Genomic DNA, 22,721 nt, shown 5'->3' on the forward strand with positions numbered 1-22,721 from the left:
CAGAAAATCATACAGTATCATGGTGTGCCTTTTCCCCTCCCCAAAGACCTGTGCCCCTACCTTCAAAAACGTTGTTTTCCTAATAAAGTAGAAATAAAAGACAAACAACCAATACCATGTGTTCCACTTTAAACTGTTACTGGCTGTAAGATCATTTTCATAGAATCACTGAGGTTGGAAAAGACCTCCAAGATCATTTGTTTCAACCATCACCCTACTACCAATGTCACCTACTAAACCAAGTCCCTAAGCACTACGTCCAACCTTTCCTTGAACACCCCCCGGGAAGGTGACTCCACCACCTCCCTGGGCAACCCATTCCAGTGCCTGACTGCTCTTTCTGACAAGAAATGTCTCCTCATTGCCAACCTGAACATCCCCTGGTGCAACTCGAGGCCATTCCCTCTAGTCCTATCACTAGTTACCTGTGAGAAGAGGCCAATCCCCAGCTCCCCACACCTTCCTTTCATGTAGTTCTAGGGAGACCTTGTTGAAGGTTGCCCCTGAGCCTCCTTTTCCAGAATAAAAAACCTCCTACCATATCTTCTAATTTCTTTTAAAGGGGAGAAAATGGGAAAACTCATTTTCTGCTTTCCCATTTATTCCAAGTATGCAAAATTAATTTGCCAGTTCTTGCTAGCTTTTCCTTGTTAGTATGTTTTCCTGTAGTTTGCATTATCATTTGTTTAATGTATTACAACATCCTATTTACTCCTGTTAATAGTTTCAAGACCTTGACATTTTCAAGACCTTATAGTTCTCAAGACCTGGGACATATGTTCCCCAGGATTTCAAAGGTAATGGCCTTTGTTTTACGAATCATGCTTCTAGCACAACATTCATTACATTCAGTAGCAGCAGTGTTAGGCCCATACTGTTACATCTTGCAGCAAATATAAATATATGTTTATTGAATATGACATTAAATATCCTCTAGCAATTAGCCCTCCTTATTGATTGGTTCAATGGCAATATATACAAGTCAGTTCTCTTCCTGTATCTCAAGTGTTTAAAGTGTATTTAATCACGAATAGCCATCTTACTAAGCATGAAGCAATCTGTGGATCACAAAACCTGGACATTTTTCAGATTTTGTATGTTTTATTTTAAAATTATACACTAAAAATCTATTTTCTGATTTTTCCCTGTGAATTTTGTTGAAATTTGTGAAAATTGTGAAATTGCTTTGATGCCTTGTTTCCTGACATAGATCTGCTTGCCTTTTTTTTTTTTTTTTTTTCTTATTTTTTTTTTCTTTTTTTGTCTGGTACAAGAGGCACAAACTATAAGCAAAAAAATAAAGCCTTTCTGTCATTCCAGTATCTACTTCCAGTTTTATGTGACAGAGTATCTCATACACCAGCACCAAAGTTGTTAGGAGTTGATAGACTTGATAAAAACACCATTATTTTCCTGAGAACAAATGGGTCCAAGCATCTCTTCACGATGCTGCTTTGAATGGTATAGCCTAACAAAAAGTTTTACAAAGTTATGCTATACCTCAAAAAAGCCTTTGAAGGAGTGACATAGTCCTCAGATACACTTTCTATATGAGCAGGGCCCTCTTTGCTGAGCCTCCTGAAGCAGCTGGCAACCCAAATGTGGGAGCATCTGCACATTGGTCATAATACGGTGTATTATTACTTTCCAACATTTTTCTGTTTGAGTTTCACAGATCAGTGCTCCAGAGATGTGTTAGTCACCCTCAGGTCATAATTAAGATGGAAAACACCATTCAAAGCAAGAGACAGCCCAAAGTCCTCCAAGAAGTTCTGCAAGCCGACATGCTGGCTCCTGAAGACGTTACAGAACAGCGAACTACTTCAGAAGGAACTGGGGGTAAACACTCATCAGATTTCGGAGTGAGAGATCACAGAGCATTGTAGATGAAAATACTCTTCAGAGAAGAGAGTAGAAATCTTCAAGGGGTAGAGATTGTGTCACAGAGTGATTTAGAGTTTGCCTTAGAAACAGGGATACTTTTGGAATCTAAAAGTGCATTAAGATTTCCTTGTTTTCAGCCATAACTGGTTTCACTAACAGTGCAGCTGGGTCACTTGACACTAGCCATCACATGATCCAATTTGCTGATAGACAGTTGTTTGATCTGCAGTTTTCCATGCTTCAGGGTTGCCCTTGATTTTATTTACTTTTAACTTCGGCTGTTTTAAAAAGAATAATAGTTGTTTACATAAAACACTGCATTTGCACATGATGTAATAATACTAGCAGCTTTTCCTTGGCAAATACCTGTCTCCTTATATTTTGAAACAGGATGTGATCCCTGTTTTGAGTACATCACTGTTCTCATGAAAAGCCACCAATGTATTGCCAAATTCTAAGTGACGGTTTTCACCAGTATGTTAGACACTTTTCTGAGTTCAGGAGCCAATACCTCAAGTTTATCACCCTCACCATTCCTGGTGTGTAGGCTGTAGGGTCTGTGCAGTCCACAGTAAAGCATAGTTTTTATGGAGCAGTTGCTATTCCCATTCCTTCTCGGTCAGTGTGGGAGTGAGCACAGTAACAGACAGCAGTCTTTAATGACCCTTATGGCAATGCAGAGGAGGAAAGCCTCCTGCCCTGAATGTAGATGAGACGAGGAACAGAGGGTGAAGATAAAGAGTCTGGGACAGGAGAAAGGGACAGAAAGAAATTGGGAAGGGGATTTGCAGAGGAGTTCTCTGCACAGGGTATGCTCTAACCCATACCTTGCATTTCCCTGAGCAATTTAATGTCACAAGTTCAGTGTTTCAGGAAAGAAAATAAAGGCTGGGTTCCTACTTGGGGACATAAGTGAGATGCTGTCTGTTAGTAGTGAGAAAAGAGAATTTGGGTCTTGACATTGGAATAGGCATGAGTCTGGGCTTTTGCTGATCAGTGATGGTTGGACTGATGCTGTTACGTGATCAGCAGAGACCTTCTTTATTCAATTACCATATGGATTTCATTTTATTTTTATGAATAAGGCTGCATTGCATATTTTTCCATTCTGTTCACCCCATGCTTTCTGCTACCTTTCCTTCTTTGACTGTGTTTATTGTCTTTTTGATGGTTTGGCTCCCACCTCATTCTAGTTCTGACCTTACTGGCAGGCATACTTTGAAAAGATGATAGCTTTAGTAGAAAAACTATCTGAAGAAAGTCCAAATGCCTGTACTCATGCCTGTGCCAGCACACTTACGTTTGCCATCTTCCCATTTGTGCAGCCCTCTTTGGGCTGAAATCTAAACTGTATCATTAAAATCATGTTAACAAAACTTACATCATTCTTTTTTTTTTCCCTCTTTTTTTTTTTTTTTTGGTGTTGTTTTGTTTAATTCAAATATCTCGTTGGCAGTGCAAACAGCTTTACTAGCTTTTCTGGGAAACCATAGTGCATAGTTAGGATAAATGGCTAAGGCATGGAGAGAAAGAAAGAAAGGATAGTGGAAGGAAGGAATCTTTTTCAAGTGGCTTGATCCAGCATCCTGTGACATGAAATCTGGAGTTCTTTTCAGAACTACATATTTTCCCTTTCCATCTCCTCATCGGACTGTAAAGTTTGAAGTATAGGATCACAAGTACATGCAAAAAATAACCATCAAAGTGACACTTATAATGTGAGGCTCTGAATTCTATCTGTGGAAGTTACCTTGAGCCCCTTTCATTTAGTGGTGGAAAGAGCGTTTATCTGAAGTGACTCATCTGGGAGAATTCATCCACATAGAAGAAGTTCATTATGATTTTTTTTGTTTTGCTGTGTTTTTAAACCAAGTTCATTTGAGTTAACATTCCAGTTAACTTGTTTCTCAATCTTTCCCTGAGTCAGAATTATTATGGCAACACTTATCTGTTAAACTGACTCAGCTGTACTGTAGGTAGATAGAGAATTTTTCTCTTATCATTCCATCATAGAAAGCAGCAAGTCAAAAAGCATAATTCATTTCACTGTTCTTTTCTTAGATCAATATGTTGTTGTTATTGTATGTCAGAGGTCATATTCCTGTTAAAAAGAGTGGTCCAGTGGCAAGTGAAGATCTACTCCAATGTTCAAACTGGAAACATTATAAAAAAAACAGTAGGTATTTGTCCTTAATTGAAGAGAGAAACATAGTATTTCCTGTGTCTTGCAGGATGGCCTACCCTCATTTCCAGAGCTCTAGTTGGGCTAGCTCTGTTTGTGTCTGAACCCCGCTATCATAGACCCCTCACCAGGAGAGATGGCATTAGCTGCTTCACATAAATATCTGGTACCTTCTTTCAGTGTGGGATTGTTTGCTTAGTTCTTGCTCCTTTTTTTTTGTTCAAGTGCTTCCATGAGACTCATCTTGTCATGATATTCATATTCATGCCTAAAAAACTAAGTACATGATGATGGAGGGATTATACTTAATCTTCATTGCCCTCTTCTTGTTGCTTGAAGAAGTCATGTCTTTAATCTGTAAAAGAATCTGAGCACCTTTTCCACTAACTAATGTGTAGAAATACTAGTTTTAGAGCATCTCTTTCAACTTGGGACTCTCCACTAGTCCTGGTAAAACTCCTGTAAATTATATTCCTGACATTTCTTTGCATAGAACTTCAGTACAATTGCTGGGCCTTGAAATAAAAAGAGCTTCTTTACTAAAATCTGTGTCTGTCAAGAGATGCATCTTCAAAGTGTTGAATGTATTAATGGGGAAGGAAACAGAAAGATCACAAATCTATCATTTTGAGGTATGGCAAGTTTTTGCACACTCTGTGTTCCAGACAAGAAAGAAGTTGGGTACAGGTATCTTAAGACATATAACCTCTAGTTACTGTGGTTGAATAATCCTGAATTAATCCTGCAATAATTCTGTCTTCAGGAAGTGGAAGGTCGCAGCTGTGAAACATCCTTTTGTCTTAAGATACTGTTCAGAAACTTTCTTGCTCTTGACTAGTGAAGAAGCCGAATGGTTTACTGAAATAGAAGGGTACTGTGACCACATATAGAACTGAATATTCTCTTCCCTGTTGCATAGTAGTTGTCAAGCCAATGCCAAGAATGCAAAAATGAAAGTTTTTGAAAGAATAAATTCATTATTTATTTTTAAACAAAATTGGGAAATGATTCATCTCTCTCTGATAAGTCCTATCAGATATGAAGTCTGGAAGAGGAGGTGGAGGACAGAAATGCAGGCTCCCATTAAGAATAGCCCAGCTACAAAGAGAAATGCTGGGAGTGCAGTGTTTTTCTCAAGGTGATGACACTGTTCACTTACCTCAGATAATCATTTTGCTATATGGATTCCTTAAGGAGACAATTCTGGCATTTCTGTGATAATGGATGCAGAAGTTGCACTTATCTGCAGACAACTCTGTGCTCCATATGCTGAAGGCGGAGGTGCTCTGACAGTTTCTGTCAGAGCCTCTTTGGTGTTCTTTGATTTGGCACAAAGGACAAAGTAATCCATGGATGAGAGCTCTTTCCTTTCCCAAATTCTCTTTCACATCCTTTTCTTTAAATAGTCTTTGGTCCTTTCTTCAGCCCATCTGCCTTTTCTTCTTTGCTCATCTTTCTGCTGTTGTGAAGATTTTCTCTCTCCTCTTTGTCCATCTCATCGTTTCTCTACTTTATTCTTACCAAGACAGCTGTTCTCTGTGTCCTACTTTCAGGATGTTATTCTCTGTGCTTGACTGTGTTTATCATGAAAAACAAGAGCTATATTTTTCATCAATGATAATGACCATGATGTTCTATTGTATCTCATACAGTATTGCTGAGAGATCCTCACTTGAGGTATCATATCTTTGTGATAGATAAGAGCCTAATGCTCCGGAACAGGTTGTCCATGTTCAAAGTACAGAGTCCTGCAGGAGCAATAAATGGCAGCTCTGAATTATAAGTTACCCCAGTGGTGAGTCTTCAACACAGTAATGCGTAACCTAGTACTGGAGGAAGCAACCCATGAAAGGAGAACAGGAATTTAGATGAGTTAACTGCTCAGTAATTTGGACAACTCATTTATCCCAGAAGGTTCTGGGAATATTGCATATGACTGTTAATCTCCTATGTGTCCATTTGTCCTCAGCTGTGCATTTATAGCCTGAAAGGTCATTGCTGGAGAATAATAACTAATGAAGGAAACAAACATGTTTATAGCCAAAAGCATCATCTGCATCTTAAGTCTAGCCAAGTTCTTAAACATTTGTCTGCAAATCATTTTTGTGGGATTTTAGTTTCTGCTATATTTTATTATATAGCAAGAGAGAAGGAAACAGTAAAGAGAAAAGATAAGGAAATAACGGAAGAAGGAATTAATAAAATAAAATAATTAATTACCAAAATGAGAGTTAGGAAAGTTAAGCCCCTGGTCATAGTTAAGGCCAAAATAGACATTTTATTATAACTGATAAGAATACTATGCAACTTTACTATGTGGGCAATATATGATTTACAATCTCCCTAAGTATTCATTTCCTTGCTGTTAAATGCCCCAGCTTTGTAAATGATGTGATACTGACAATAAAGTACATTTTCTTGAGGGCTTAACTGTTTTTAAAAATGAAAGTGATTTTGGTCAGGATTTATATTGTGCGTGATGCAAAAGACAGTTTTTGCCACCTTTCTCTTCTGTTAGGAAATTAAACTCCCACCGTTCATGAGGAAATTAGATTGCTCCCGGAAAGGTTTCACTCGTTCTGGAAGAAATATAAAACACTGGTTCTAAATTACATCAAGTTCTTCCATTCCTATTCGCACTCTTTCTTCCCTTCTGTCTCAGTCTTACCTCCCCTCTATCTGTTCTTTGTTGATTGCTCAGCTGGATAACTCAGAGCCAAATATTTGTGGTTTTAAATTTTTAATTCAGTAACTGAGCATTTACAGAGCAAATGAAGAAAGTGAGAACATTTGCCAAGATACCTGTTCAAAGTCTGGCACTTCTCTGTGGCCTTTTGCATTTACATCAGTTTTCCCCATGCTTTAAAATGCACATTAATCCATTAAATAAATATGGTGCAGGGGCCAGTTTAATATATGGTATTTGTATTTTTAATTGTTAACAGTTAAAACAAAACAAAATCAACAACAAAACTTTCAGAATCATCATTAAAAAGAAAAGAGCATGGATGCAGAGCTACCCTGGAAGTGATGTTTGCGCATTGGAAAGCTTTATCCTTCCTGTATTCTGAAGAATTACTTCCTCAGTGTACATGTACCACATAATTATTTGCTGAAGAAGGATTTGTTTTGATGCAGGAAAGGATTTGTTTTAGTCAGTTCTGAAGGTCAGTAGCCCTGAACTTCAATATTCACAATGTAAGACATGTATCTACAGTGAATAGATTATCATTCAGATCCGGTCCACCAGTTCATTATTTTCTGTGAACCTTTCATGAGAGTCTCATGAATGCAACATAATTGTGATCACAGATACAAACACAATGTGAATGTGACATTTAAAAGTTACATGAAGCTCTACTCAGAAAATAAATCTTATTTATTTATTTATTTATTTATTTATTTATTTATTTATTTATTTCTGGGAATGGTGCCTTGGGCACGGCCTGTGTGACCCAGAGAGAAAACAGCTTAAAATGTTCATGCTAGCTCTCCCTGAGAGAGGAAAAAGACTGGGCTTTCTCAAGACCTCCTTCTGACCAGCAGAGTCACACTTGTAGCATCAGAGACAGAAACAATACCCTCTGATTTACATGATCAGTTAAAACTTGCCAGCACAGATGGATTTTGGTATATCCTGTGTCAGTTAGTTCACTTTTTACTTCATCTATCCACCAATAAAGTAAACAAAGCCAGAGCAAACATAATCACTCCCAGTATTCAAATAATGAATAAGATATGACAATTTAAATATATATATATATTTGTTGTTGTTGTTGTTAGACATTGAATAAAAAGAAAAAGGACTGTATTCTCAATCCTGTTAATTCCAGTGAAGCAGAGGAATCCAGTGACATGCAACAGACTCCTAAAGCCAGTGTCCTGTACTTGCTTAGGCAATTTATATTTCAAGTTACTTGTTCAACTCTAATTCTGGCCTATTTTCTGATCAGGTTTGCAGCTGTTTATCACTCTCTGTTGTCATCAGAGGAAATACTCCAGCTTTACGTTAGAGTAACAGAGAGTTGAATCCAGCTCACTGAATCAGTATGGTATGTTTCCAGCATAATTGGGTGAGGGCACTGACTCTGATCACGCAACTGTACAATGCCAACTGAATATCTGTGGGCTGGGTCCCAATGTGCATTCATTCCTGATTTGGAATGTCTGGAAGCACAGACAAATTTTGTTAACTTGGCTGTGAAATGGTCTCAAGATGACAAAGATGATGCAACCATTTCTGAGTAATATTGTTACTGTTTCTTTGGCTACAGGAAATGATGCTTGAACACTGCTGCATGCGCTAGGAAAACAAGAATTCCTCCTCCAACAGAACACACTTTGTTCAGCACCAGTAATATCACAGGTGAGAACCAAACGGAAAACCTTTCAACATAAACAAAGAAAACAATATAACACAACTGGAAAGCTTTTCATCTCTAGTGTCACACGGAGATACTGTCAGGATGAGAAGTTAACACATGGAAGCCAGCTGTAGCAACTAAATGTCTCAAGGAAACTTGTTCTTACATAATGAAATCCATTCACAAGGAATATCACAGAAAGTTGGAGTGACCTGATAAAAGTCAGAAGAGATTACCAGATTTATTCTTGGAAAGGCAAGAAAGTAAAGCTCAAAGCCTGACAGACTCTGAAAATGATGAAAATGTGACTGTTAATTCAAAAGTTTTATTTCCAGATGTTCAAAAAACTGATTTTTAAAGACAGCATGTTGCATAACATGTTGGAAAACCACCTGTAAGTGTTCATAAAACAAACTAAGAAAAAATCAGACAAACAGTTATGTTCAGAAATATAGCAGGATTTGCCATGAAAAACTAAAATTATCTGGGCAGGGCTCTGGCTTTGCCATGAACTCATTATTAAGAAAACCATGCTGCTCTGCTGCCCCTGGAGCAGCCAGGGAAACTAATTTGAGAAAATGGTGACTTACAGAAAGAGGTTATTATACTGAGTTTATACCAAGTGTATAGTACCTCAGTGCAACAGTGCAGGTAAGTACAAGATGTATTTGATATGTGGTATGACATTGCTCCTTGCCCCTTCTCACCGGTGTGCATTGTCAAGAAGGCCATGGAAACAGCAAGGGGCAATGTGGGATCATCTCATAACGTGGTGTTTATTAGAGGAGCAGCCTCTCATACCTGCTAGGCTTGCCTGTGTGAGACTATGTATTGCAAACATAACTAATATTTTCCTGCTGCTGCTGAACCTCTAGTTGTTATAATGTGTTGGAAGTTCTAGCTAACATTATTCATTCCATTTATCTGAATAGATAGAAGCTAGAATTAGATGAAGTGCTTGTTGTACTTTAGAAATGACAAGTTAAAAGCTTACGCTACCCTTCCCAAATGTTAACAGTAAACTGATGTCCTTAATTGGATGTCAAAGTAGCATAAATGTTTAAATCATTTGAAGCCCTTAATAGAGCCTAATTAAAGGTAAAATCATGGTTCTATGCATTTCACATGGGCTTTTGCTCAGGTCAAGTAAAATTCAGATCTGAACTCCAACTTTTAGGAAGCCCATAATAAAATGAGTCTCATTAATGTCAAATGGTTTTTAATCAGGTCCCAAATCAAGCAGTTTGACATTAATGAGACTCATTTTATTAAGGACTTTTAAAATCAGGCCCATACACAGACACAGGTTGAGTTAACAAAGTCTACACGTGTGTAATGCATTTGTCTATGAATCCTGTGCTGTTTGCGCAGTTGGTCTGCATAGCACATGATAAGGAGACACTGAAGACTGACCTTTAAACTTCATTGATTTTACTGCAAACCTCCTTAATTTTTTTCTTTATCTTATAATGGTTGCTTTATTTTATACTAGCTGCAAATTCTCTTAAAAGTCAGACACGGGTCCCCAGGTTGTGAAGATGTAAAACTGCCTATATTACACATTTCTTGCTAGTCTCATAAGGAGAATGAGCAGTGAAATTTGAACCTTCTTGGATCTGTTTCTTCCAGCAAGAAAAAACAAAAGGGCTGTACTGTGCTGGAGATTTTGACAACGTGAGTGCAGCAGCGTATTGTAAGACCTTCATAATTAGAATAGTCTTTCCACATTTGGATGCGGATGTATCCCTATCTGTGATTGAGGGGAAAAGTCTGCATAACATGCTCACACTTGTAAGAAATATATTTTTGCACAATTAGAACTAACAATTGCTAAACACAATTCTGCTTAGACTCATACATATCTTCATACACACATATCTTCTATGAATGTCTGCAGGCAAAAATCCATATATTCAAAAGACATTTTTTTTCTTATTTTTTTTTTTCTTATTAGAGCAAATTGTTGTTTAAAATGTTTTAAAAACTTAAGTAAAATATTTACTGCTAACTGAGCACTCACATGAAACCAAGTTGTCCCCAGGGAAGAGAAGATATCAGTGCCATCATATTTCCTTCAAGCATATGTTTGGTTTGAAAGTTTAGAATTAAAAAATACTGTTGATATTCCAACAGTTCTTTTCATGTTACTGCATGACCTTTGTTAGGAGTGGTCAATTGACTGACTCCATTATGTTTGTGTGTTTAGCAGATGTTACACAGTAAATTATTTGTTTGTAAAGTTACCTGTATGATTTTGAAGACTGATATTTCTATTTGCTTTACAGACAACTTGAGAGATTTCCTTGATAGCAAATCAGTAAAGCAGGAGTAGAAAGGCATTGCTGCCAAGCCAATAAACCATCTTACAGATGAATGTTAGAGACCTTAATTTTCCTTTCAGTTAAGTATTTAAGGGCAGTTTTCTGGTTTCTAGGCTTTTAAACATTTCTATGTCTGGAGGACAAGAATTATGCTCATAGCTGTGCCTTGCAGGACAGCAGTTTCTTACATCATTCACACAGTGCTTTGAAGGTCAGGCTGTGTAGAGGTGTCTGGTGTGACTGAGGATAAATTTTTGAAAGATGCTCTGTCAGCCTGCAGTAAGTCAGTGTGCTTTTTCAGTAAGGAGACCATGCACTGCATGTCTTCATTAGTGACCTGGTTTTAATTTCTGTGGTGGAGCTAAATAAACAGGTGCCTAAAATGAAGAGTGCTTTTTCAACTTTTGCAATGCAGGCTACTCTATATTTGATATTCTCAGTGCTGTTTTCTCTCTGCTTCACAGTTTGGTTCAGTTTTCCACCCTAAGCCACTTTGCAGAGAACAGAGGTATATCAGTGTTTGTAGAGTGTGCCATCCCCTTCCTGCCTGGGAAGCAGGAACAGAGCATGGGGTGCTGTTGTGATGATGACCTTTGGCAAGCTGAGATGCAAAGCACCCGGCAGGAATTTCCTCCAGCACAAAGGTATTTAACAAATTCTCCAATTCCGTGGTGGAACCTAGTCAGTAGGTGGTCCACTTGTCTGACTGCCTTTGCTTATCCTCCTCTTTCACTTAGGGAAGCTGCAGTAAGAGAAGGAAAAACAAAACAAAACAAAACAAAACAAAAAAACATTATTAAACTGGAAAGATGTGTGATCTGCATAATTGCTCTAATTGCAGCTATTTCTGCAATGAATAGTCCTGCTGTCAAATTCAACAGTGACTTAGGGAAAAAAATATCTACAAATTCTTCACTATAACATGAAAGACATGAAAAAAACTCTTATGATCATTGCCATTCAGTTTAAAGGGCCAGTGACTAATAAAAAAAGAGGGGAAACAGTGCCATTGTTGAATTATTAAACTAAAGATTAAATTGGCAAGCATAAATAAGCAAAATTAAAGTATGCACCTCTCTGGCCTTTTTGAGGTGCACAAATTGGTATTATCAGTCATGCATGACGGTGGTAGTGGTTCATCAGCAGCTGGTATTTTTAACATAATTGTAGCAAATGGTGTTTCAAAAGTAGAGTACTCTATATGTTCTGCTGTCTCAGGACTCCCAAGGAAACAAAGACAGAAAACTACATGAGCTGTTGACAGAAGCAAAATGTCCTTCACAGACCTGAAGGCGGGTTTAAGAGGAAGGAAAGGCAACCAGCCTTAACCCTGACACCAACTTTCTGTGGCCTTGCACTGATCACCCCATGTCTTTTTCTTGACTTCTTTGTCTTTAAAATAGAGCACGCTTACCCATCTCTTTTTAGTGTTGTAACACTTAGTGTCTGGGTGATGCATTTTCTATAGAGGAGTAAAAGATTTATAGGCTTCTTTTAAAATTTGTTGTTGAGACACAAACAGTGTGATAAAACTTCTGCTCATATGTGCAGTTTTATAGACTAGAAACACAATCAAGGTATCCAAATCCAATGCCCACTAAGAAAGAAGTGGCACCTGAGACAGATGTTTGTTACATTCATAAATGTGGCCATAGAGTATGCCCCTTTGGCATATCCTGGCTTGAAAAATGAAGAATGTCCTTCCTATTTTATTTCTACTTCCATTCTGTAGTGTTAGCACAGAAATTATTTTATTTTCATTTCTTCCCTTTGAAAAAATGTGTACCTTACTGTTTGTGGTGGGTTGACCCTAGCCAACAACAAAGCACTCGCCAGCTGCTCGTTCACTCCCTCACATCCGGATGGAGGAGAGACTCGTAAGAGCAAATGTGAGAAGGATATAATAGGTCAAGATAAAGAATTTTAATAAATAAAGGGGAAAAAAAATGATATGACAGCATAACAGCACTCACTTAACACCTCCCACAAGCAGGCCAAAGCCCAGCCTGCCTCTGAGCAAAGACTACCTTTCAAAGAAGGCACACGTCTTTTATTGCTAAGCATGATGTTATCTGTCATGAGATACCCCTTTCATCAGCTGGGGTCACTGGTCCATGCTCTACCCTCTCCCAGCCTCTTGCACACCCCCAGCCTCCTTACTCAACGGGGCAGAGTCAGAAACAGGGAATGCCTTGATGCTGCACAGGCACTGCTCAGCAGTAGCTAAAACACGGGTGAATTATCAACATTGTTTTGGCCACAGATCTAAAGCACAATACCATATAGGCTGCTGTGAAGAAATTTAACTCCATTTCAGCCAGACCCTGTACACTGTTGCATCATCTAAAGTATGGTTGTTTGGTTTTGTTTGTTGTGTTTTCTTTGTGTATATGTGTTTATGTTTGTTTGTTAGGTTGTTTGTTTTACTGGGATTTAGACTCATTCTAAAGTTCCAATGTTTTGTCATCTCTCTGTATGTATATGTTGGGTTGAGATGACTTTAAGTGTAGTTCCAGGCACCTCAAACATTGAAAAACAAACGGCATTCAGACTAGAGGTTGTTTCTACATAACCTGAACCAAATCCTTAGATTCAAACATACCAAAGTCAGAAAGGTTATTTGCATATGAGCTTTTTTCCTGATCACCATATTTCATTGTGGAAGTGGGTAAAGTAAAGGAAAACAAGGTTAAATAAAGTCAAAGTCTTGTCCACGTGTAGTGGGAGCAGTCCTTTTAAAAAGTTTGAAAACACAGTGTGATTTTTAATGTTTTTATTTTTGTGAATTTTTGTACTTCCTTGTTTTTTTCCATGGTAGAAAGCTAAAAAGCCTGTTCTGGTGAAGTATCTGTCCTGACTGGAAGCAGGAAGTACTGTAAATGGCACAAGAAAGCATATTCTCTTGACATTTCCTGTCCAGTTTTGCTGGCTGGATATTCAATGCAATCATATTCAAAATGTCAACTGATTTGGCCTTGTTCCATGCCTCTCATCACATCCCTTTTCACATCCTTTATCTTCTGCTCCCTGTTTCTCTATAGGGCACATCTTGGTGCCTGTTTCATACCTTCTCACAGAAAACTTTTCTGTTATGGATATATATATGTATCTATACGTACATACATATATATGTGTATATTCTTCAGTCGAGGTAGCATGGTTAATCAGAATTATTGAGCAGAATGGCTTTGAATATTGGCTACTGATACAGATTCATTTTAGTGTAAGAGCTAATGCAGAACAGGCTGCTATTTTTAGGCATCATTGAAAAAGTACATGCACATGAATGGCTGGTAGAGAATTCATCTATCTTCATTGGGCAGTTTCAGTTGAATCCAGGCACCAAATAAACACATTCAGGAAAAAAATAAAAAAAACCTGCTGGTACTAGGGAAAACTGAAAGCAGAATGTATCACAAATTATAAAAAATAAATAAATAAATAAAGAAAAATCTGGGAAAAGAACTGAACTGAGTAGCTGGAAGCAGGTTTAAAAGCCCCTCACATGTTAAATTTTCTGTGAGTGAAGGGGATAACCAAGGGGATTTAAGTTGTAATTCAGTTAAGTTGTAATTCAATTAATTATGATTGCATTCAAAAAAATGGAAGCAACAAGGAAGAAGACAAAAGTTCCCATAATTTCTGACAGTAAATGGGTGCAATAATTCTGATTTTAATCATTTATTTAAGCAGAACATAATACTAAGAAAATTTAGTCTATTTCAAGAGTTATATATTTCTTGGAAAGTTGAAAATGTACACACATATAGATGGTGTAATTTTAAATACTTTAAATGAGATCATCAAGCATGAGATAAATTAACAGGAGCATTCATGATTTCTGTACATAAGGAGGAATTATTTTGAAATTTTGGGTGCTGAGTCCCTTCAGGAGACCAGATTTCAAACATTCCTGACTGCTGGTAAGACACTGAGAGATACCTCCAATTTGTGAAAGAGATGCCCCATATCCAGATGAAAATTATGGAAAGTAGTCGATATTCCAGTAAAGTGCAAAACATAAAGATTGCTGCACAAGAAATATGTAAAGAAAGAGAGAAGGTTACATATACCGCAGATATAGAATCCAGCATTAATGCTATTTGCATTAGCATTGTGGTGTATGAATATGGAGCACACCACAGACACAGACAGTAACAACAGCACCATTAATCCAGAGGATTTTCTCTGAGAGTGTTGAGCAATATGTGAGATGATTGGGCTATTAATTTGAAAGCAATTAAAGTATCTATTAAATTATTTTGGACATTGTTTCTAGCAACAAATTACACAAAAAGCAGTTTTGTTTACACTGAAGGGAACCAGTACCTCTGAAAATAAACAATTAAACTGAAGATTTCCACTGCTAAGCTTCTACTCGCTGCAGGCACAGGAGAATAAAATGTTTGGATAGAAAGGAATTTGCAGTGGTACACTGTGCTGAGCCACAGATTGTCAGTAGATTCAAGACCACAGAACTGAGGAGAGAGTTGAGAGCTTCTTATAAAAACTACACAAAACTAAAAAGAGAAAACAATCCCTGTTCCATGATTCATGCTTCTAGAAATCCCCTGCAACTTCAGGTAGAGGATTAAAAGAGGATTTAGTAAGTTTTATTGTTCTGGCACTAGGGTTCTACATCCAGAAATACCTGATTGGAAAACCACCAGATTACCTCCTGTTACAATTTTCATCTGGATCAAACCTGAGTATATGACTACATTTCTGTCAAATTAGCTAAATTCTGTCAAATTAAAGTGTACGTTATACAGTATTGTTTCTGGCTTCTTGCTGACTACAAGAGGACTGCTGATACATGATCTGGCAGAAACTCTGCTAGAACAAAGTTAACTTTTAAATCTTTTTTTCTTTTTTTCTTTCTTTTTTTTTTTTTAATATACAAATTTGAATCCACAGAGTGAGTGTATACTAGCTCAACTATTTTGCTTACCAGTCTACAATATTTTAATAATTCATTCTCTTGTGGAAACATGGCTGAGAAATCACAGGGCCAAGAAGAGAAGGCGTTAAAAGACATCAATATTCATCGCTTGTATGTAGATCTCATCACCAAAAAATAAATAAGCAGGAAACAGAATGTTATACTTTACCAGTAGAAAGTTCCAAAAAGGAAGGAGGTACCCAACCCCATATTTATTTGAGTGTTTACTCAGAGAGGCAATAGATGTTACAAAGTGAGTACCCCAAGACCTTGTACAACCAGATGTATGCTCCCAGGAGTATTTCCAGCCTATCTGTAATGTTCCTGCCAGCATTTCAGGGAGCTTAGGTTAATTAAATGCTTTTGTTTGTGTGTTTTGTTGTGTTTTGTTGTGTTTTGTTTTTTAAGTTCAGTTGGTAAGATAAATTGTTGTGTTCACTCTTCCTGTTCATCCTATGCCAGTTATGCTCTAACAACCAACCAACAAGCAAAAAAATGGAGTTTTGTTTTCGATTATTTAAACAGAAATGAGCCTTTCCTGTGGAAGTTGAACATGATGGGAGCTCCAAACTCTGGTAATCAGTGTAGCTGAAGCAAAATCTTTTTCCAAACCTTGTCCGATCAGTAGGAGTGAGTGGGAGAAAAGAGCGTTGGAGTAAGACACTCATCTGTTGCCTCTGCATCATTTGAGTGCAGTTTATACATATCTTTATCTGTATTTATCTGTATCTTTATTCTGATTTAACTGCAGGCTGAGCTGAGTGCCCTTTGTCCCACTACACACCACGTTCCCCTTTCCGTGTTCTTTGTATCAGATCTGACACTGCACACCTACAATGTACAACCTGGTGAGAAGGTAGGACCAATAAACGTGATCTGATGTATGCCATGGCCAAAGACTCATGAGATCCAGCAAGAGACAAGGGAGAATATCATATTTGGTAGCATCACACAGTCAGGTTGGATTGGACATTATATGAAGCAGCATCCTCTAGTATTGTAATTCCACAGATAAATTAAGCTGATGTGACTCACCACTGTTTTGAAAAATAGACTGCTTTCTTCCCATTAGGACTATTTTCTTCTTTCCCTCTTCCTCCTCCTTGAGGTGTCTCTCCTTCCTCCCTTCCTTCCTTCCTTCCTTCCTTCCTTCCTTCCTTCCTTCCTTCCTTCCTTCCTTCCTTCCTTCCTTCCTTCCTTCCTTCCTTCCTTCCTTCCTTCCTTCCTTCCTTCCTTCCTCTCGTCCTCTCTCTCTTTTTCTCCTCCTTTCTCTCTTCCTCATTTTTCCACTATGTAGCTGAGTGTATTTCAGCCTTGATCAGTTTCCCAGTCCACTGCACTACATGGCCACAGAAGTGCTGTCAGGACCAATTTTGGGACATTAAGATTGGCTTATGCTGATTTAAACTACACAGTTGAGTTAAAGCAACTATCTTAGCCAGGGACAGAGGGAAGAAAAGAAGGCCCAAAAGACTTAATTTTCAGTGATAATTAACATGCTCATTGTAAAATGGTGCCTGTTTCTCACAGATAGGTTCTTCTCAGATAAGCCAGTGAACAGATGGTGTAAGTGCCCATATCATACTGTAAACATAATTTACTGCAATATCTAACTATAAATTATCATGTGTCTACATGCAAACAGCAGAGTTTGTGTGCTTATGAGGTTGATATAAATCTGTCCATTTTGTTTATTTTGTACATTTTTAAATGCTACTCTTTTAAGATTCCAGAAGATGCTGTGGCAGTGAGGACTGTGCCTTTAAGGGCTGAGCTTCTCAGGCAGAGACTGTGGGCAGGGGGCTATGAAGCCCCTTTTGTTATTATGCACAGCCAATTAAAACCAAATAGAAAATAAAGCAGATCCTTTGCAAGAAACTTAAGCCCTTGAATGATCACCACAGGTGTCATCCATCATTTCTAAAGAGCTTGTAGTGTTAAGAGAAGGGAGGAGGCACTAGAAGGGGACAGAGAGCAGGCAGCAAGTTTACCAAAATAAAACTGAGCTGTGATTTGAGGCAAACTAGAAAGAACAGAAACATTTTCTAAGTCACTTGAGCTCTGCTCTTTGATATCTAGACAGAATTTGGTGCAGGAACTTCACTTTCCTCAGCATGGCTGTCTGTAATTGGCTTTTTAGCGATGGCAGTGACAAGCAGCTGCAGTAAGAGAGTCATCACGTCCAGCTACTTGGTCCATTGCTTTGTTTGACCAGTCACTTTTGTTCTGTTTCCTCTTTTGTTTCCTTTGAGAGGACAGATGCTACATGTGTGAATATTCTGAGTCCTCCACCGATTTTTCAGTGCATGTGGATAACATCTCCTTAAAAACAGAATGTTATTGGGATTTTTTTTTTCTTTCATTTTGCGTAATAAAAAAAGTTATTTATGCAGGTTTGGAGAAGTAATAAAGAGGTAGTTAAGAGCAACCCAATAATGTTAACTGAAATGTTGATGGAGAAATAACGTATCTCCTTACTGTCTTCTTAAAAGCAGATTGGAAGTTGGTGGATTGAATGATACTTTGTTGATTTGACTTCATGTATTTTCTCTAGGCGTTTGTGTATGGCCACCAGTAGGAACAGGGCGAGTAGGCTGGAGAAACCTTTTACCCAACTCAGTATGGCAGATTATTTATTTATTTATTTCTTCTCCTGTGCCTGAGAGATGTGGGGGTTTGGAGAATAAACCATTACTAATTCAGTTGTGGTGAGCTAATGCAGCTCCCAGAGGACCAGAGATGTGATAGAGTTGATTTAAGTGCACAGCAGGTATGCACAGCTGAAAGGAGAGGTCTCTGTGACACCAGCTCTTTCCCCATCTGCACACTGCAGGCTTTGCTGTTCCATAGGCTGTTGCCATTTGTAACAAACCTTTTGTTATCCTTGCTCTTCACTTCTTGTGCTCCTGTTGAGGTGCTGACAACCGATACAGTTGGTCAACCACAATACCTGCCCTCAGTGCTCACAAGATAGGCTGAAGGTGAAAAATGCCTCAGATAAGAGATATTACTTTACACTATGTTGCCCAACTCTCTCTTGTTCTTAATCATCTTTAAGAATTTGAAAGCTTAAGAAATAGAGGATACGTTCTTGCTTTCTGTTGTTAGTTCTCTTATTCTCCTCTGGAAACCATAAATGTCAATTTTGCCAGATGTATTTATTTTTCTGTCTTTTTGGATTGATTAAGAAGAATGAGGGAGAAAAGACTAATCATAGTGGAGACTGCTATTTTTTTTCTTCTATTATATGCATAAATTTGGTGACAATATAGCTGTGAATTGAAGAAAGTGAGTGCATTAACTCAAAAGAGGAAGGACTACTGCAAATTTACTTGCTGAATCTGCAGACAAGGATGTTACAATCAGATAGGAGCTGGGGTTATAGAATAATGAAATTGTTCTCATATTTCTATCTGTGGGTATGTTCTACTGGCAAGAAGTTCCATACATAAATAGATGTAGAGATAAAAAGATATATTTTTTAAAAAGAATGAAGCAAAAAAATATATATATATTTTTTTGTTTGTTTAATAGCACCAAGAGTTGTTACTTTACTGGTTTCCATTCTTTCAGTGATTTAAAGTATGTAAGAAGGTTGATTATCGAAGTTGCAATGCTTAACCTTTCTTCCAGTCACCTGCCTTAAAGTTATCTGGGACTGTCAGTAGTTTCTATTTGTATTTTTTTAAAAAAGGCAGCAAGGTAACTTCACAATACATTACACTCTTATAGACAGTGACAGATTGTCATCACTGTAAATTTCTGTAACTTCACATATATCTAAGATTAGAGAAGAGATTGAGACTATAGCCCAACCTGAGCATTCCCCAAATTATGATACTTTGGCTGTAGATAGGGACTTAATTTTTCAACTCATATCCAAAATATTTGTCCCAGGAACCATAAATCACAGACTACAGATCAACTTAGCTCTGACAGTAACAATAGCACAGATGTCTGCCAAAGGCCATCACATTTTGAAGAAATATTCAAAGTGCTTGAAATGTAAATCTTGTCCCTGAACTGTAATTTTTTATGATGTAGCTAGCTATTGCCTCTAAAGAACCAAGTCTTTCATGATTCTTTACTGCAGGAAAACTATTACTGAGTTATTTCAATTTATCTTTTCTAGAAGTCCAATAGGTCTGAGGAAGGAGATAAAGCACCACTTCCCATTCCCAAAATGACATTTTTAGCCTTTATGAATGATCCAGAAATATCTCTAAGTTACAAGTGTGGCTGTATAGTGTTTAGGGCCCACAGTGCTCTCTGACTTCACTGAAGAGCATAAGGCATTCAGTACTTTGCAGGATTAGGCTCAAATCTAGTAAGGAAAAAAAAATTACTACAGAAATATTTAATTCAATTTTCTTTGGGATGTAACTCACATATGCTTTAGATACCATTATTCTCTCTTTTCAGAAGCTTGTCAGAGACTGAGAGCTTTCGTTTTCTTTTAATAGCTCTTGTTTGTGGTCTAACAGCGAACAAGCTGGGATCTTTGATGTTTGCACCCAATGACTAACGAACCAAGAGGCTTGCATAGAATGAGAACATAAAGTACTGGGGGGAGCAAACCTTCACCCCGGGCCTCCCTTGAGTTTTACAAGGTAATTCACAGCATTAAGTGATACTGTGATTAAGTGAAGCAGGATGAGTCAAGGTTATGTCAGAACCTTTTCTGCTGATGGTGGTAGTTTCTTCCATGGGGGAACTGTCCAGCAAAACCACACCACAGTTACAAAACAAAATAGTATCCTTTTCTGGAGGAAAACAAACAAGCAAACCACTTGCTGCATTGAAAAACAGCTATGTTTGAGGACCAGACAGTTCTATTTTTTTACCTGATATTCTGTAAAGAACAAGTGGTTAATAACTAATAAGCACAGATCCTCCATGCAGGAATAGTCAGTCACTATTCTGGATATGCTTCATTGCAAATTGAAGACATCAGGTACTGGAATTGTAATACAGCTTGCTGTTTGTTACAGAGCATCAAATTGTTGCTTTTGGCCTTTATTTCTGCACCAGAAATTAAAAAAAAAAAAGTGAAGAAAGCGTACTTTTTGTACGACATCTAGTTCATTTTTTTATGCAGAACCTATGACACAGCCACAATTGAATTCTTGGTATGTGATTTTTTTTTCTCTGTTTAAAAAATAAAAAAAAGTATCTTGATTGTATCCCAGTTACTTTGAGCCACAAAAAGAATGTGATTTAATGGTTGACTTAAATACAGACCATGTTTCTGTGATATCCTATTGTATAGTCTTTAAAACCTGATATTTCTATTATCATAGAATCATTAAAGTTGATACAAAAAAAAAAGTGTATGACTGTAAAGAACATTTGTAGTCTTACAGATTTCTTCACATGTCTTTCAATACAGGAGTGGTATTTCAAAGAAAACAGATCCTCATAATGTATATATGTTTATTTATTTATTTATTTATTTATTTATTTATTTTTTGAGTTGCTTCATTTAATCCATGAAATTAGACTGGTGGAGCAATTCCCTGCCATGCCCATGAAAAGTGCACTGGGGTTACACACCCCAAATAGTGGTGGACTCCCTGCCCTGTCACTGTTGGGCAGAGGCAGGGGGCCTAAGAGATGGGGAGGAACGGAAACAAGTCCCTGCAAGGCGTCACAGGTAATTCCCCTCTGTACTTACTTCACCTTTGCAGGTGCCCTTACACAATAGGCTCTGGAGCTTGAGGGACAGGTAGGTGAGCATGCAGGTGAAGGTCCACCCAGGAAGTTGTCTAGAGCAAGGAAGTTGATGCCTCTAGACTGCCTCCACCAAGAAGGAAAGAAGGGTAATTGTCACAGGCGACTCCTTTCTGAGGGGAGTAGAGGGCCCCATATGTTGACCAAACCCTACCTGTAGTGAAGTCTACTGCCTCCCTGGGGCCTGTGTCAGGGACATTACCAGGAAAATTTCTGGCCTGGTTTTCCCTTCTGATTATTATCCCTGCGTGATAATTCAGGCTGGCAGCACTGAAATCACTGAGAGAAGCCTGAAGGGTGTCAAAAGGGACTTCAGGAGACTGGGGCGGTTAGTGGATGTGGGTGTGAAGGTGGTGTTTTCCTCTATCCTTTCAGTGGCAGGGAGGGATACTGAGCAGACCTGGAAATCCCATCTGATAAACGCACACCTGAGAGACTGGTGCCATCACAGGAATTTTGTGATTTTTTGTGTGTGTGTGTTTTTGGTTTTTTTTAGACCCTGGGGAGGTTTTCTTGGCACCTGGCCTGATGGCTGCAGATGGATCCCACCTGTCTTGAAGAGGGAAAGAGGTGCAAGCGCAGGAGCTTGCAGGGCTCATCAAGAGGGCTTTAAATTAGGTACCAAAGGGAGTGGGGATGAAATGAGGTTTGATAGAGATGAGCCTGGGGAAGCAATGCCAGTGTTGGGCGTGAGGGCAATGGTGCAATTGAAATGCATCTGCACCAATGCACTCAGGATAGGCAACCAACAGGAAGAGCTGGAAGCTAATGTACAGCAGGCAAACTATGAACTAGTTGCCATCACTGAAACATGGTGGGTCCACTCCCGAGACTGGAGTGCTGCACTAGATGGCTACTAGCTCTTCAGAAGGGACAGGCAACAAAGGAGGGACAGTGGTGTGGCTCTCTATATTAGAGAGTATTTCGATGTTGTTGAGCTCAGGGTTGGGAATTGTAATGTAGAGTCCCTGTGGATAAGGATCAGGGAGATGGCCAACAAGGCAGACATCCTGGTGGGGGTCTGCTGCAGACTGCAAAATCAAGATGAAGGTGTTCTGTAAGAAACTGGTGGAAGTCACACAATCACCAGCTCTTTTTCTCATGGGGGACTTTAACTTCCTGGACATATGCTGGAAATACAATACATCCCTGAGGAAGCAGTCTAGGAGGTTCCTGGAGTACGTGGAAGACAGCTGGTTAGTGAGCCAAGGGCAGAGGGGTCCAGAAAAGCTGCGCACTCCTCAAGAAGGAAGTCTTAAAGGTGCTGGAGCAGGTTGTCCCTGTGTGCTGCAAGATGA

The sequence above is a fragment of the Aythya marila genome (assembly GCF_965140915.1).
Source record: "Aythya marila genome assembly, chromosome: Z".
Taxonomy (NCBI): domain Eukaryota; kingdom Metazoa; phylum Chordata; class Aves; order Anseriformes; family Anatidae; genus Aythya; species Aythya marila.